The sequence below is a fragment of the Anser anser genome, assembly GCF_964211835.1.
Source record: "Anser anser genome assembly, chromosome: 5".
In the NCBI taxonomy this organism is placed as follows: domain Eukaryota; kingdom Metazoa; phylum Chordata; class Aves; order Anseriformes; family Anatidae; genus Anser; species Anser anser.
The window spans coordinates 17,875,958-17,892,656 of NC_139725.1; the positions used below are offsets into that span (position 1 = coordinate 17,875,958).

The 16,699-nt window shown below is 41.0% G+C and overlaps 1 protein-coding gene and 1 long non-coding RNA gene across 3 annotated transcripts in view; one reads left to right on the forward strand and one right to left on the reverse strand.

The window, feature by feature from the left end:
• LOC310900435 lies at nt 1–12,800 on the reverse strand. The gene is made up of 5 exons (XR_014585127.1): nt 12,664–12,800; nt 9,016–9,189; nt 1,904–2,023; nt 1,136–1,224; nt 1–331 (listed from the first exon to the last, which is right to left on the reverse strand). It is a non-coding gene; the product is annotated as an uncharacterized lncRNA (long non-coding RNA).
• The window catches only part of ELF5 (E74 like ETS transcription factor 5), a 21,876-nt gene continuing 17,872 nt past the window's right edge, over nt 12,696–16,699 (forward strand). For both annotated transcript variants that reach the window (XM_083838444.1, XM_083838446.1), the window contains exon 1: nt 12,696–12,814. The gene's annotated coding sequence lies outside the window, so the exon portion shown is untranslated. The remainder of the gene's footprint in view (nt 12,815–16,699) is intronic.

Consider the following 16,699-nt stretch of genomic DNA (forward strand, 5'->3'; position numbering starts at 1 on the left):
TGCCTGATAGTACAGGCTATAAAATCCATGCCTGATAGATATTCTGGACACAAACCACCCCATACCACTGATGAGTACTGACAAAAAGACTGGGGTGAGCTCAGCTGATGAACGATTCTCTGGCATGTATTCCACAAGAAAGGAAGGAACAGTTACTCAAAGTTAAAATGACTGAGAGATACATTTAATGTACCTGTCTTGCTCCTTCACGCATCACTGTGGATTCCAGACATGCATGTATCCTTCAAGAGTCTTTCTCTTATTCTTCTCCTGTATTTTGGTTGTTTTTAATGGAAGTAGACTTTAAATAAACAAACAACATTTTTCCACCCTGCAGTTACACAAAAAGACTTCGTAAGTTAAAGATCAACTGTGTCTTGGTTTAAAACTACAAAGACTCAGATATTTATGTAACCGTCTTATGGTCTATGGACTATTTCCTAATTGCATGCTTTATTGAAAATTTTCTGCTTGAAGTAAGTTTGAGGCTTCCCAGTGACCAAAGTCATATAATTCTTTCCTTGATCATGGTTTTATTCTTCTGTTTGTTCTTTGTCTTTTTGTTTTCCTAATGAGCTCTTAAGAGAGATGATTGCAAAATGACTGTATATGTCTTATGTAAGGCTACTGCAGGCAGTCAATTGATGCTTTTTGTAACCAAGTGATACAGATGTGTAACCAGTTTCAGACCAGGGTTCCAGTTTGTGAAGTATTTACAAACTGATGTTTATATATATAAATAACAGACAGAAATTTAATGGAAGCATACTCAAACTTTGAAAAATATACAACTGTGCCTGGAATCTAGAATACCTCACAGGGGCCTGAATGAGCAGAAAAGAGTCTTTGCCATTAATAAGTCTCCTCCATCTTTATTCTTGTTTAGTAGGTAATTCTAAACAGGATTTTTTAACCCATGGGGGCAAACTGTACTATCCAAACATGGTTTATGCTGAGCTCTTTCAACATTCTCCTCTAAAAAACATTCTATATGGGTGACTATTGTACTCACTTCAGGAATAATATTGCAATGACAGCTGAACCAGATAGATGCTACCTATCTTCCTTTAATTAACTATATGTATATCTTAAAGGTTTTAATTTATCTTAATGCAAATCACACTCTAAAATTTACCTCATCAGGTGACTTGGTGAATGAGGACTGCAGTCAGCTTAACAATAAAGACTTCTTCCAGGCAAAATAGATGAACTAAAGGACTGTTCCTGTTTGAAAATTGAAATGCCTATTAAAAATCCTTATGATGCTGGAGATTCCTCCAAAGAAATATTGTTCACAGGTTTACATGAAAAAGAAATAGCACAAATAATACTGTGAACTACTGATTAAGCAAGAAGGATGAATGGTCCTTGTGGCTGTATATCTTACGTTATTGGTCATTGCAAAAGTACTACCTGATATCAACTGTATCCTCATTCTGTAAGCTGTGTCTAACCTATAGGACCACTAATGCTGTTCTAACACAGACTCTGAGATGTCCCAAAGGGGAAATTGAGGTTTTGAAAACAGCACTGCAAACCCCCTCCAGCAAAGGTGAACAAAGGCACTTTTCTCATTTTCTGTGCACACACATAGGAGAGCAATTCCCCATTGTTCCCTGTGTCTGCCCTTCTTGGGCACCTCATCTGCAGCTCCTCCCTTACAGAAATGTACGGAGACATATTACAAGCAAATGTTCTCAAAGCATGACAACTGATTACTATCTGACTTGGCCTTGGTACAGCCTGAGCGTGTCAAGACCCGACAGTATTTCAATATTGTAAATGGAGTTGGACATGAAGTGAGGACGTGCCTTCTAAGCTTCTTCACTAGAAGTTGGCTTGGGAGAGATCTGTAAGCCGACATAATGGAAAACTAATAGGAGTGGTAATAGGAGTTGCATACCGTTCCTAGCTGAGGTCCATGTAAAAAGAAAAACAGCAGTGGTTGCAGAAACTAACATGAGTTTTGTTAGCTCCCAGTTCAGCTCCCCGACTTCCTGGTTGACCTCTGGCTGTCATTTGTCTATCAAAAAATGTAGAGGTGAATCAGTTAAGTGCGTGAAGTCAATGTGTATATGCTAAAGCATGTTAAAGTTTCAATTCGGTGCCCTCATGTAGCCCTAAATCAGTGTAACTTAATCCTGAAGATTCAGTAAGATAATGATGTTTAACTTTCCTTTTGGCAAGAACAATCTATCCTACCCTAGATTTCAGTTCATTATCCATCATATTTTTGCAGAGCTGTAGTCACATAGTCTTGAATGCTGATCCCTTCAGATCTGTTAAACAAGTCCAGGTCAAATCTAATGACTAATTGGACATGAGATAGCCAAAAGTGTGATTGCTGTTGGCAGCCAGTGGAACAGCCCTGCCCTAGTGCCAGGGCATAACAGGGGATGCTGCACTGATCTCATTTTTCATGTGAATTAAAAACCTTTATCATTTGTAGTAGTTGAAGTTTGAACAACACTTTTTACAGAACTGGAGGTGTTTGGGGCGTTTTGGCCACTTTCCAGCTGTCTGAAATAGTATGGCAATGGACTATTTGGGGAAGCTGAGGGACATTCTTTGTTGGTGATTTTTAAGAGAGGTTGAACAAAGAATTGTCAGAAGTTATCTAGATGTTGATTCTGCCTCAAAACAGAAGAATGGACTGGACTGGAGATTCCCAGGGTTTCTAGGCGGGTCTTGCTATGTCTTCTGTCACTTTTTCCTCTGCTTCCTCATTTCTGCACTCATATGGTTCTATTCCTGTTGTTCTCCACAGACTTGCTCCCTTGCTTGTTCTCTTTCTCTCCTCTTTGATCAGAAACATAGTTCCCAGGCTCCATTTCTAGTGCTGATGTGCCTCATTAGTGAGGAATGCTTCAGTGGCCGGGATAATTTGATTTTCTGAGTTCTTCCTCAGTCCTAAAATGCTTGATTATAAACCTTCGTTTCTTGTCCTAATCTTGCGTGGAGTTCTGTGTGCTAGTAAGTATATGCTATATTTCACAGAGCATCTAAGTCTCAGCAAAGCAATTCCTTAAATACATCACTTTAAAACTGCAAAGTATTTTAACAGAAGAAACTATAATAAGAGAAAAATACATTGATCAATTTTTAAGCAACTTCTTTGAAACAGTTTTACATGGAAAAAATGGTAATGTATGTTCCTGTTTTAATGCTGTAGGATAAAGAGCAAAAGGACGAGCACTGCTGAGCTTCCAGTGACTGTGGGATACTTTATAAAAATATAAGCTAATGGTTTTCTTGAAGAACAACAGAAATATGCTACTGAAATAGAAACATCATTTTTTAAATCATGGATTTGCTTGACATCAAAATTCATTGCCCGACACCTAAGCTAAGGCAAGGACTGGCTCCCCTGATGCTTTTGCAAAATCCTGAGCAGCACCACAGTGATAATCTTTCCAGGATGTTTCCCTGCTTGCAGAAGTGGCTGAAAAGCCACTGACCTACCTGCTCATTGTAAATTGGAGAACCTAAACTCAGCATATTAACACTTCCTCTGATCCATTTCCTGTCATGCACAGGAAACTTTGCAGCATGCCCCTGCTGAAGTTCTTCCTCCATCACTCACTAACCTAACATTTACAGATTTTCCACTAAGTTCCCCTAAGTTCAGATATGAATATAGACCTCTAATGATGAAAGGAAGCCCAAATACCCCCTCCCCAGTGCCTCTTCACTGTCCATCCAGATAATGCACATATACCTCTGGGACGTGTGAAGGGTTAAAGATTATTCTTCATCTACAACAACGTGCCATTTATCCTCTAATCCTTCATGCTTAATTCCTGAAATGTCAAAAGCATTGTTTGAGCCAACAACACTGGCAGCATTAAGCTTCCTTTTCTGCGCAGAGTGCCTGAGAAACAACAGACAAAAGTTTTCATTTCTTTCTGGAAGCCGCCTAGTTAAGGGTTAGTTTCATCTGGCTGTGGCACTGATAGCTTACAAGGTCATTTGAAGGAGAAACTCAACATAGTGAAGCACTGAAATAGGCTCAAGTGATCTCTGCAAATATCGAGGGAAACACACTGCACTTCTGTACACCAGGACATACTGCTACTCCTATTTTCAGGATTAAACTGAAGCGAAAGTTCAAATGTTTGTATTCATCCAAAGAAATACATGGCAAGACAAGAAGCCATGCAGAGGTGTTCTTGTTGCTGGATGCTTTCTTTGGTCCCTGGGCTGTACTTCAAGCACAAAGGACCTCAGTAGCCTGCTGAGCTTCCAGGCCATAGTCTGAAAGGACTCTTGAAGCAATGCTTTCTTCCAAGGAACTAGCATGCAATATGAGTGGTATAGCAGTTTAGCAAGAATAAACTCCCCCGATTATAAGAGGCCTACCTATCTGACCCACCATCTAGAAAAGATAATTTGGCCAGGAGTAACATTGCTCTGTTGCTGTTCATAGAAGAGCCTTTGTACTTGTAAGAGTGAATTTGTCCTTCCCATACACAGAAAAGGGTTCATTTAGTTGGAACTGTGAACAGCTCTTTGGCTGAGAGATGCCCATCTTTCTGGTTGCTAAAATACGTGTGCTGCCTTTGCAGGCAGTGGCAAAGGCATGCACAGGTGTGTAGCAATTAAGAGGTTACTTTACTGTGCTTTTCAGTTTCAAGGATTAAGAAACAGGCTCAAACACTTTTTGAAGTTTCATCTTTCATTGAATCCCTTAATCCCTCCAAGCTTGGCACCATTTCTCACTCATTTGTTTATATTTTAATCTAAAGTTTCTCACTTGAGAACTACATTGACCTTTTGTTTAAACCCGAGGCTGTGAGTGATGGTGCAGCTGGGAGTTTTGTTACAGCTTTTCCAGCTGCTTCTCACGACTTGGGGGGAGAGCGGGGAGCCTGCACACGAGCACTGCGTGAGGCTGGTCACATCCATGGCTACTGATTTTAGCTTTGCAAGTTGTGTCACTGGACCTGAATGCTCATGAGCCAAAAGACAAAGCAGTCATAGAAAGCGAAGGATGTGACACTGAGGGATCAATACCTGAGCAAATGTCATCAATTTTTCTGGGTTAGATAACCCTTATGTTTTAAAGAGATACTAATTAGAACTATTAAAATATGTAAACATTTATACCAGGCTAGCAAAGGGCCAGATCTCATGTTTCACCCATTCCCATTCAACAAAAGCTTGTCTTTTTGGTTCACTACAGGCATGTGAGAGAGAAAACTGATTTGCACAAACAGCAAGCGTGGGGAGGAGACACAGCTCAAAACACCTCTGTGATCCACAGGCAAATGGCGCTCTCAGACCAGCCTAACCCGTGACTTACTGATGTCTTGCCTCATCAGCTTCTAAGGGAGCAGCAAAGATGTCTCTGGCCCTCTGTCACCACCACCACCCACCACCCCACCCCAAGCAGCACAGTGAAGTTGGTGGCTGGCTGTGTGTCCCACTGTGTATTTGCTGGGAATGACAGAAAGACCCTTGCATGTCCCACCAGAGGCTCTGATGCCCTGGAGTCTGCAGCATGAACCCAGAGGCTACGCGTGGAGCACAATGTGCCCTGGCAGCCTGCTGTTGGGATGGAAGCCCACTGCCACGCTGCGTCCTCAGCAGGGCTGTGTCAGTGTCCATTCAGCCCTGGCTTAAAGTGTTTCATTTGGTACAAAATGGTACATAAAGAAACAAAACATTTCATTGGTACATGAAACATTCATTAGTACTTTATGTATATTTCATTTGGTACAAAATTCTTAGAGGCTCTGTTCCTCTCTTGACTTAGGTGAGGAGTAATGCAAAACTAGACTGAAAACACACAGGGGAGGAAAAGGCTCAGCTTCCTTGCTGCTACTTTAATAGGATATTGCATTCTTCGAGATGTGTCTTAAGAATGAGGATGACCACCAGTGATCCCTAAAAGGGAACATGTTCCACAGCAGGGCTGGCTGTGGAATTTGCTGCTGCAGGAGGTTATCGTGGGGCAAATGGGGCAGCTGGGCTTCAACAACTGCAGCAGCGTGAGTAACCACGGCAGTTATGCAAAGAGGGGCAGCAATAAATGTTTTTGAACCTCATAGCTCATAGCATCAGCTGATGACTTGTGAGAGTCAAGAGGGGAATTTTTTTCCCAACTCTCAGAATTGGCTGGGTGCTTTCTGCAGGGCTTCCCCTTCCCAAGATATATTTACTGCCCTTCCCTCTGCTTTGTTCTGGCTCAGTAGATTCAGGATAAGAGATGTGATCTCTTCCAGGCTCTGCTTTGTGCCAGGGTAGTTAGCATACAACATTTCCCTGTACTTTCCTGTAAAGACTAATAATAATTTGATCATATAGCACCTTTCACTCAGAAGTTTCACAAAGTGACTACCACAAAATCCCACAGTTGTCATGTTGGCCAGAATAGAACACAGACTCACAGATTTTACTCAAACGATATCCAAAATCCTCATTTCTAACAGCTGTATTTTTCAGCCACAAAAACACCAGGTTCCACACTCAATCCTTACCCTCACTAGGACCCACCTAGGGTCACCCTTCCTCACCCACCATGCTGGAGGCACCCAAACCCACCAGCGTCTCCAGAACTTGCCTATCAGCCAAGCTGACCTCAGGGCAAACTGCCTTTCAGTCCTGTGGTGCTGGGACTAGGACACAAGATGCAGGATCTGACACTGAAATTCTGCCTCTGCCTAAGGACCCTATGTCTGTTATTGTTTATGAGACAGCCATGCTGTAGCTCACTGTTCTTTTAATCAGTCTAATTGAGAGGATTTAAAACTGCATGGACTAATTCATTAAGCTGCAATAATTCCCTGGGCCAAAGCATGAGGAGGATTGCTTTACAGTCCTACAATTAAGGCACTGACCTTAAATAAAGAAAGGGGACAACTCAAGCTTATAAAGCTTAAGATTCTACAAGATGTGAACACATGTGCAACTTTTTACACTTACTAAAGCACCACGTTAATGAATGAGGCCCTTCTAGGCTCTGTCAATAGGAAAGGAAATTTGTGCCTATCTTAAAAATTATTAAATATGTTGTCTCAGAACACAGATTTTTTAAAACAAGGAATCTACTGTGTATGTGCATGCCTTCACAACAACCTTCCTTAGTGTCCCACAGTTTTCAGTCAGAGAGGTGAAAATTTGTTTCAGAGGACACAAAATGAGGAATGTATATACGTGACTGTTCATAGATCAGAATAAATTTGAGATCCTGAGGTAGGATGGCTTTCAGATAAGTCTAGACATCTCATGTATAGACCTCTACATGAACGCTGGCCACCTAGACCTCCGAGAGAAATAGGCACTTTTATTTCACCTTGTAGAGGTTTTATGGACCTTGCTAACAAACGAAAGGTATTTAAGAAGGATGATCATTTTTATAGCACTGAATTGAGCTCTACTACTGTTTTCCAACCCCTCAGCTGTCTCAGACTGATCTACACCATTGTTCCCTAACCCCTCCAAGTCCGTAGGGGAATTCCCATCATATTTTAAAGGTCAAAGACACACCCTTGATTTTTCTTCCCTTTAAAAAACAGCAGAAGGTTGTGTAAGTGTGTGACTCTCAATTCTGTGGACATGAGAGAAATGGCTCTCACTCTACCTGACATTCCTTAGCAGGGATTCTGTTGTTAGATGGAGCAGCTGCCCACTTATAGCATCTAAAACTGGGAGGTGGCTAACGTATTTAGAATGGGGGCTAAAAGGAGAAATGTTTCATCATCCTGGTGAGCTGAGATCAGTCCATGGTCCTGCTTCCTTTCTGTCAAGCAAGAGAGGCCAAAGCAGAAGAGAAAGGAACAACTTCTCCCATGGTGTGGAAAATCCCATTTCTTGAGTCACGAAGTGCACAAAGACATTTCTTCACTAAAGTGAATCCAGCACAGCAGTCATTGCTACAGAGAAGTCAAAATCATGCTGCTGAACTGTCTGGAAAACCAATGTTTCTGTTCTGGCCTGTCTTCAGCTATGGACCTGTCACCAGTTCCAAACTTAAAAGGCCCAGGTGCTGCCTAGTCTTCACCACCAAGTCTCTAGTCAGCCTTTGTTTTTCTCAATATTTATTTATGCCACCAGTTTTTATTCTAATGCTGAAAACATTCAACTTGGCTTCTCACAAAAAATCTTTTAGAGCAGAAAATGTGCAGAATGTGTATTTTTAACATACAGCAATCATCCCAGCTAATGCCAAGGAGATTGTTAGAGCTTCCATCATTCTTCAACCCTACCCTGTTTGGTGGAAAAGATCTCTACGATACAAGGGAATGGTATGTCAGAGGAAATGCTGGGAACTTGGGGTGTTCTGCAGCTTTGTTTAAAGATGTTACTAATTGTATCATCACTAATAGACTCATCTGTCTCTAGTCAGTAGTACTGGCTCAGGGATTACATAGAAAAGAACATGGAAAATTGGTACCTTTTTAGGAGACTGTGAAAACTTGCTGGAGATCAGCATATGCTATAAAACCAACCAAAACCTGGATAACTAACTGTTCATGCCTCTGGTCAATGCTGAGAACCACGGTGTTATCAGAAATGAGATAGTCTGGGCATATCTACCTATGGTCCGATCACATTTTGGTTGCAGTGCTGCAGAAGGTAAACACACTGAATCACTGTCAGGAATCAGCAGATCATGGCAGGAATACATTGAGGCTTGGAGTAGGTTTAGAAACACAGGAATGTGAAAAAATCTAAAATTCTGTTGTTTTTTTGTTGTTTGTTTGTTTGTTTGTTTTCCCCTATCGATCTGATCATCAGGCTCTAGCTCCTTAGGGAGCTGTATACTGAACCAGTGCAAGTTAGTCTCCTTTGCACATGACTGTGCACATAATCAGTGGCTGGCTCTTTCTCTGAATTGCTCTCCCCATGGGTGGCCATGGAACAGATTCACAGAGAGTCATGTCAACTGTCTGAACACCACATCTGTGGCAGCCTAGGTGCCTAAGAAATTCAACACACAATCACATCACAGCAATATCCCAGTAATATTAAAATCTACGTAAATACCTAGATTCTTTGAACATTGTTACTTACCCTCACTGCAAATGTCAGGGCGGGATCCCTGACGGCAGCTCACGGTGGGGTTGCACGCTTGAGGAGGCGGTGATGCAATATTTATTTAATGTATTTCATGCATGTTGCTAAACCTCCAGATGTTTGTTTCTCTTACAGTTCTTCAGAAGTATGTCAGGATCTGTGAGGGCATCTCTGTGAGAGACAAAAAGCTTTAATTAATATAGTCAGTCCATCACTGAGTTAAGTAGGATGTCTTTTTCCAGTAAAAGTATTTCCAGATAGGTGTCTCAGAAACTTCTGCATATTCTGGGAAAATTGGCATGATTCTTGTTTGGAGGATCTACATATGCAGGGATAAAGATGTGATACAGTGTGTTCATAACATCCCCTGCTATGACCGGGCAGCTGACACTGACTTGTTTGGTGTTGGTCAGTTCTGAATGGAGAAAACAAAGTCAATCATAGGGGTTTTTTTTGCTGGTGTAGCTGGAAGAAAAAAATATTTTCATGTACTGTAAGTATTATCCCTTTAAAAGAGCCCTCCAAGCTGTTCCAAGAAATCTCATCCATTGTGTTAACTGTAAATGGGCGTTTAATGCCTATCTTTCATTTTAGAGACTGGTTGTGTGATTTTTTCTAATGTACTCTGTTATATTGTCACTTAACCTTAACGTTGCCTCTCTTTTAGAAATGCTGATAGAAGCCTTTTCTCTTACCTTGCTCATTTTGATGTCTGCTGTAGAAAAAGACACTCAGATTAGTTTTGTATCAGGATGAGAGAAACCATGAAGTCATTATGGTCTCAGGTATGCTGAGTAGAGCTGATAAGGGACTTTTCACTGATATTTGGTATCTCATTGGTACTTGGATGTTTCCGTTGACATTTTGACTGGTAGTCTGAAGGAAAAACTGATGAAGGGAAGGCTTTCTTTGCTACAGGCAATGCAGACCTCACTGGGATGGGCTGTGGTGCCTGGGAGATGTATGACCCAAGGTGCACAAAATTAGACCATGCTAACAGAGAGGTGTGTTCATTGCACCCTCCGTTATGGCAGGGCAGCTGGTCCTATGTTGTTTGGTGTTCATTATTTCAGAGTGGAAGAAACAGAGTTATTCAAGGTTATGCTGCCATAGCTGAAATCAAAAATTAGGTTAGTATTTACAGTTAGCATTATCATTCTTGTTTTACCCGCACACTTTCCAGACCATATAATATAAGTCAAAGTCTCCGTGGAGTCACTCAGATGATTGCAAGAGATAAAAAATAATAATGGGCCATAAACTGAGGGAATATCAGGCGAACCCAGCTTAATAGACTGTGAACAAAGTTCATTGTAGCCAGTGGAAATCTGAGCTGCATTTGGATCAGAAACATCTCACTGTGGAAATCTTTAGTGTCCATTTGCACTTGTCAGCAATACTTCTCTGATCAGTCTGCAAAGCTCTGTGAGTGGCACTTTTATTAAAAATTGTGAAAGATGGTGTCATGGACTAATCCAATAATAACTTCTTCCTGCTACTCTCAGGAGCCCAGTCAATCCTATTTAAACCTGCAAAGTCTTTGTTCATGTGCTGAGCGCCCAGGCTCAGGCAGTTCAGTGCAAGACAAAGTACACAGCATGGACCAGTGCCGCCTTGAGAATTCAGCAGTGCAGAGACAAGTATGCCTTCACAACAGCATCAAGAGAGAAGTCTTTTTCTACACCCTTGCAAACTGAGTTGATTTTAATTATTTTATTTTTGTTGAAGGGAAAGAGAAGTAAAATAATCTTTTCGGTTTTTTGTGGCTCTTTTCTTTGGGATATACTGATCATACTGTGTTTACACAGCCTTTCAGATCTCTCTGTTATTTGGCACAGTAAATATCACTCCTTCTTTATAGAGCTGTTGATGTTTATAAGGTTAGCAAGAATTTCCTGTCAGGATGAACTCAAAGTCTGTATTCTGCTGTATCAATGCAAAAGCCACACTGCAGGAACCCAGACCATTGCTCTGGACAAACTGATTAGCTATGGCACAACCTCATTTATTTGGCCTTACACATGTGGTGGGCTGGGTTTCTGAAAAGATCTGCTTGTGATGGAGCTGTCACAGTACATAAGCATCTTACCCGTTGGAAGAAGCAAACTTGAGCATTTGGCCATTTTTAAAGAAATGTGGAGGAAGATGGAAGAAAGGTGAGAAGGAAATAAATTAAAAAAAAATGGCGAGAGATAAATAATCTAGTCAGTTTAAAAAAAAAAAAAAAGCAGGAGAAGAAAATAAGCAAGAAAAAAGAGCAGGGCCCCATGAGAGCCCTCAGACGAAGCCCCAGTGATGTTCCTGTGTAGGTGAAGGCGAGCATGCCAGTACATCGTGCTGCCCTGACCTGGCTGGCCGGGACACTGCCTTTGGGTGGCCGCCACCAGCCCCACCAGCGGTGTGTCCTGGTATGCCGTACCTCTCTGCACTGGGGAGATGCAGCGTGACGCTCCCTCTGAGTCACTTCTGCCTGCCTTCACACACGCAACAGCGCTGCCTTGCACCAGGGCCACCTCTCCGTAGGGCCACAGCGTGCAGCTCCCTTCCTCGCAGCGAGACATGCGCAGGAGCAGCAGCATGAAGCTGGGGAGGCTCCCTGACACCACGGTAATGGGGCAAATAAGTGCCTCTGCTTCGAGCAGGAGCATAAAAGACAAGCAGAAGACTAAACCAAAGGGATCCTGGGAGCTAATGCCACAGTATTTGTCTCATTTAATGTCTCCCCCTCTCCTCCCTGAATGACAATTCTAGCTGAGGAGTTTCAGAAGACAGGAAAACCTTAGTCAAATGCCCACCTAAAACATAAAAGAAAAGGTATTTTCAGTATTAGAAATAGCACCTGTCAGAAGAACTGAGGTGTCATACTTGCCTAAATCTTTAACTCAAGCTGTTTACACAGGCATCCTCAAGAGACTACTAATTAACGTGGAGCTCAGGGGCACAAAAATATTTTGATCTAGGCTGACCAAAGCTCTTCCTCATTTATATTTAAAAGAAGTGTCCTTTTATATTAGATGTGCTCATTTTATTTTCCAATTCATTCTCTCCACTGTCAGTGTCTCTGATCTGTTGCTTCTAATAATGCCAAGCATCCTCCTCATGAAAATTCAAATCACTTTGCAGTCATTTAAGACCTAAAGGTAGCTGCATCTCAGCTAGAGCCCAGTAGGTTTTCATGGATCTCAGAGGCACTGTGAGATGTACCAGGCAGAGATGTTGCTTGGCATCAGGTGAACAATGTCCTTCCTCTAACACTGTCAATGGTTTGCTCCATGATTTTAAGCCAGCCACTTTGCTGCATCCCGGTCCTTGTCAGAAGTAAATGGTGAGGATGCCACTTCCCCAGGCTTTGAGATCTCTGAGCATAATGCAATAGTCCTTCCTACGTGCTAAGGATGTAAAAGAAAGAGTGAAAGAGTCTCCTCAGTTCAAGTAGTTACACACACCAGGTTTGCTTAAGGTGGTCCAAGAGTCAGGCTTACGTAAATCAACACTAGAGAAGCAGAAAAAAACAATACAGAATAAAGGTAAACTTTCTGCACTTCAAAATGTTTCTTTCTCCCCCATTCTCTGGGCTGTGTTATACTATATACTATCACTGTCATCAAAAGGGGTGTGTATAAGAACTTGAAAAACCAAACAAACCTGTCTGTAAGGTGTTCCGTATATCACAGTCCTGCAGGTGGCTTTATTTCCAAAGTGCCGGGCTGTGCTGCTGTTAAAGCCTCCTGCTCCCCCTTGCTCCCAAGACCTTCTGGATTTAGCTGCTGCATCAGGAGTAAGCGCCTGCCTACAAGTAAGCTCCGTTTCTTTATTGAAGTCTCTATTTTCAAAAGGGCTGTCAGCTGCCAAGGTGTTTTTGCTGTGATGATTTATCAGGCACCCAACTGATGTACTGCCTGCCATTCCTATTTGTGCATCACCTGTTTTCTCAATGATAAACAATTGACTTTGGTTTAATGAATTAATAGAGGAGACATGCATGAACCCCAACAAATGCTTTTTAATAAATTAACGATCCAGACCTGTCTCATTAAATCAAAAGAGAGTGTTTGTAATGTGACAGCTAATTAATTGCTTCTTCCAACCAGGCACCAGCTGGAGCAAAACCAATATTGTAAAGCCCTCCTGTTGTTTAAACAGACTGCCTCTTCCCCTTTCTGTGTCCCAAAAGTGTATTTAAGCAGATACGTATGTGTGTACATAAGCAGCACCAGCTAATAGTGAAATACTATTTGATGTGACCCACACCAATATCCTGTTTGCATAAATATTTAAAACGAGATTACCTTTGCTAATGATATTAAGAATTAACATTATTTTCTGGAACATGCATAGCTCTATATAGGAGTAACAGTACAAACTGCATATGGGTAAAACAGGATTTTTCCTTCCTAAATGGCTTTTGCTGCCTGTCACAGCATGTGGTCTAGCCTGTAGGTGGGACATGGTGCTGACAGCTTTGCCCCACACCTGTGAGTCCAGGTCCAGTCCTCAGCAGGGACTGAGGCTGCCCATCCACTTCACAAAATTAGTTTTCCAGTTTGGACAAACAGGTTTTCCTCACAGTAAAGTATGAAACCAAGCATGTGCTGAGTTCTGAACTTTCCCAGATCCAGTGGCTTTGGCTCTGTTTCAGATTCCCCTTCACTTGCAATAGTTCATCCATTTTCCCAAGTATCATTTAACTTGTGCAAATCGACTTTCCACCTCGGAAAAAATCACCATGAAAATTCACAAGCAAGGCACTAAATCTACTAAACTGTCGTTACCATTTGGACAGTAATAATGCAAATACTAATAACTTCATCCTTTTCTAGCTAAATCTTACCCAGATGGAGAAATGATTATAGCCTTGCAATGTAACATATTATTTTATCTAAGCCTTCACTATTTCCAACTATTTTTTTTTCCACTAAAAGCAATAGCCTAAAAAAGTCAAAGTCAAATGAGAAATGATTTGTACCGCAAAGAGAATGTGTTGAATTCACCTTCCTCTCACATTTTTTCACTTCGGTTTCAAGCAAAAGTAACTCTTAAACTTGGGAAACTGTCAGAAAGAAATTATTTTTTGCTGAGAAGCAGTAGAAATAAACAGTGAAATTCTGTCCTTGATGAATTTGAGGGGAAAACTGTCTTGAGTAGGACTGGGATTTCACTCCAGACATTTCTCTGTGTGAAATCTTATTTGCGGGCAGGCAGGTATGGAGAGTTGTGGAGATGCTTTGAACTGGGTATCTTGGCAATCATTTTTAAAACACGTCTCACCAATTATCTGCAGGGATATTCTATTCACTTCTCCAAAACTGCAGTTGGCTTTCGGGAGTTTATTTCTGCCTACTCAGTTGGTACTGGGGTATATTCACAGCCGGCTGCTCATTGTGCTGCCTGGGGGGTGACGGTTGCAGGGAAATAGGGTATGCTGGCTGCCGAGGGCATGGTTGGGAAAATCATTGTCACTACACGTGTCCTGGAGGTCTCTACCTTTTGCCACAGTGCCAGACAGGGATCATTGACTGCACAGATGTAGGTACATCTCTGGCAAGGTCCAGAATTACAGAAGTGGGCTATCAGTGACTTGTAGTTCTCCCTCCCTTCTTCGCCACTCTGTTTCTATCCAGCTCTTCTGCGTGTGTCTGTCCTGCCACCCCTTGGCGAGGAATGAGAGGTGAAATTCTTCTGTTGAAGTTTGTGAAAAAAATTTGCATTGATTTCAAGAGAATCAGAATTGATTTTCTGGTGTGTCAAACACTAATTTCCTTTTGCACAGGTAGTAAGCATGAATAGCTGTCAAATCCCTTGTTTTACAGAGACACGTGTCAATACACTGGCACAACAGTACAGAATGCTTGGCTTCTTTCTACCAGACACTGTGAATTTCAGAATTCTGGGTATTGTTAGCCAGCATCGTCTCATGCCAGTAATGGAATTAAGCATAAACGCAATTGAAGAAAAGAAGTTAAATAAGCACTTTATGCTTCTTTTCTTTTGGATTATATTCTGCAGCAATTCAGAATGCTGCTGTTTTGACTTTCTAAATTATTTGTGAACAGATATGACATTGGGAACCTTTCTCTGTGTGGGCCAGTAACTCAAATGAATAAAAAAATCATATCATAAACTCGAATATTAAATTCTGGCAATCCTGCTATACCTGAGACAGGACATGGTAGACTCATATGGATAGCTTTGCATGAATTCGGCAAAATTCCATATTGCTCACTGAATATATGGGGTTCATCCAAAAGCACAATTATAAATATATACATACATATATATATGTATGTATATATATATGCAGGAGCTATTCCACACTAAATCCTTTGGCAGAGATGCACAGAGGAGAGACTCTTTGGATACATTCACTAAAATGATTAATGGTTTAAATCCTCATATGTTCTATTCATAATGATATGATTAAGTGGAAATGTAATGTTTTTGAAATACTACTTTGCCCTACATCTAAATTCCTGTATATCAAAAGATTTCAGAAGCCTCCTAAATGTTTCCACATTCCATATCTCATCAGTACATCACATACATTACGATAGGACTTATCTTTCAATTCTGTAATTTATCTGTGAATACTTTTGAATCCTTCACATTTTCTCACTATATGCAGCTATTTGGACATCTTTGGATTTGGGGTTGATCTCTAAGACTATATTATCCTATTAACTAGCTCAGGTGTCTTACTGCTAGAAATTACCCAAGCTGGAATTAGTTATGAAAGGCAGAAGCAGCTTAGGTCTGAAGAAAAGAGCCAAACTGGCTTGAGCAGTTTTGTCTGAACTCTGAAAGGCAAGAGCCAAAATCAGGTCCATTTATGTATTCACAGCAGCTAGTCCATGGAACAATTCTTCTCTCTCCCAGAAAAGAAACTAGGACATAAAGTGCTGTGGATTTAAATTCCACTTAATTCTTTCCTTCACATCTCTCAAACGATCACCATTTCTACTAAGCTGCATATGAAGTAGTCCAGGGTCATGGGTATCATGAGTCTTAGCCATGAAGAACAGCAAAATGCATATGTGTGTACTTGCACGTATGTATGTGATACATGCATAAAGGAGGGGAGTGGACCACAAATTCTCTTCTTCTGTACCAACTTTAGTTCATGTCATAGATAATGCTTTTTTTCATCTCTTTCACTGAAATATAACCAGTTCTCTGTTACTTTACTCTGCAGTTGTCTCACTTTTTTATTTATTTATATAAATATATAAAATTGTCTCACTTTTGGTGCAAGAATCATCTTTCCTGAAGCGTGCAACCTCTGAAATAGTTTCCCAATTTTCCACATAAATTTTCAGTTTCTAATCTTCTTTGAAAGTACATTTCTTTCTCAGACCTTGTTAATCTCCTCACACTCTACACTGGCTGACATTTGTGGCAGTGTCTTATGGACACAGGGAGCATCCTTACGGCTGGAATGATGTTTTTCATCATGCGGACTGTATAGGGACTTGCTCAAATATTTTTTACCACTGATCTCATTAAATCATAATGTTAATCATAATGTTATTTTATGGTTTATCCTTCACTCCCTAGGAATGTGTGATTCCAATCATCTTTACTGTAAAACTACCTACGGTGTGTTTGTCAGCTGCATTGCTCTTAAATTTCTTAGCTCCTTTAACTGCAGGTTTCAGGAGGTAATCATTAGCTTTGGTTGAAGTTT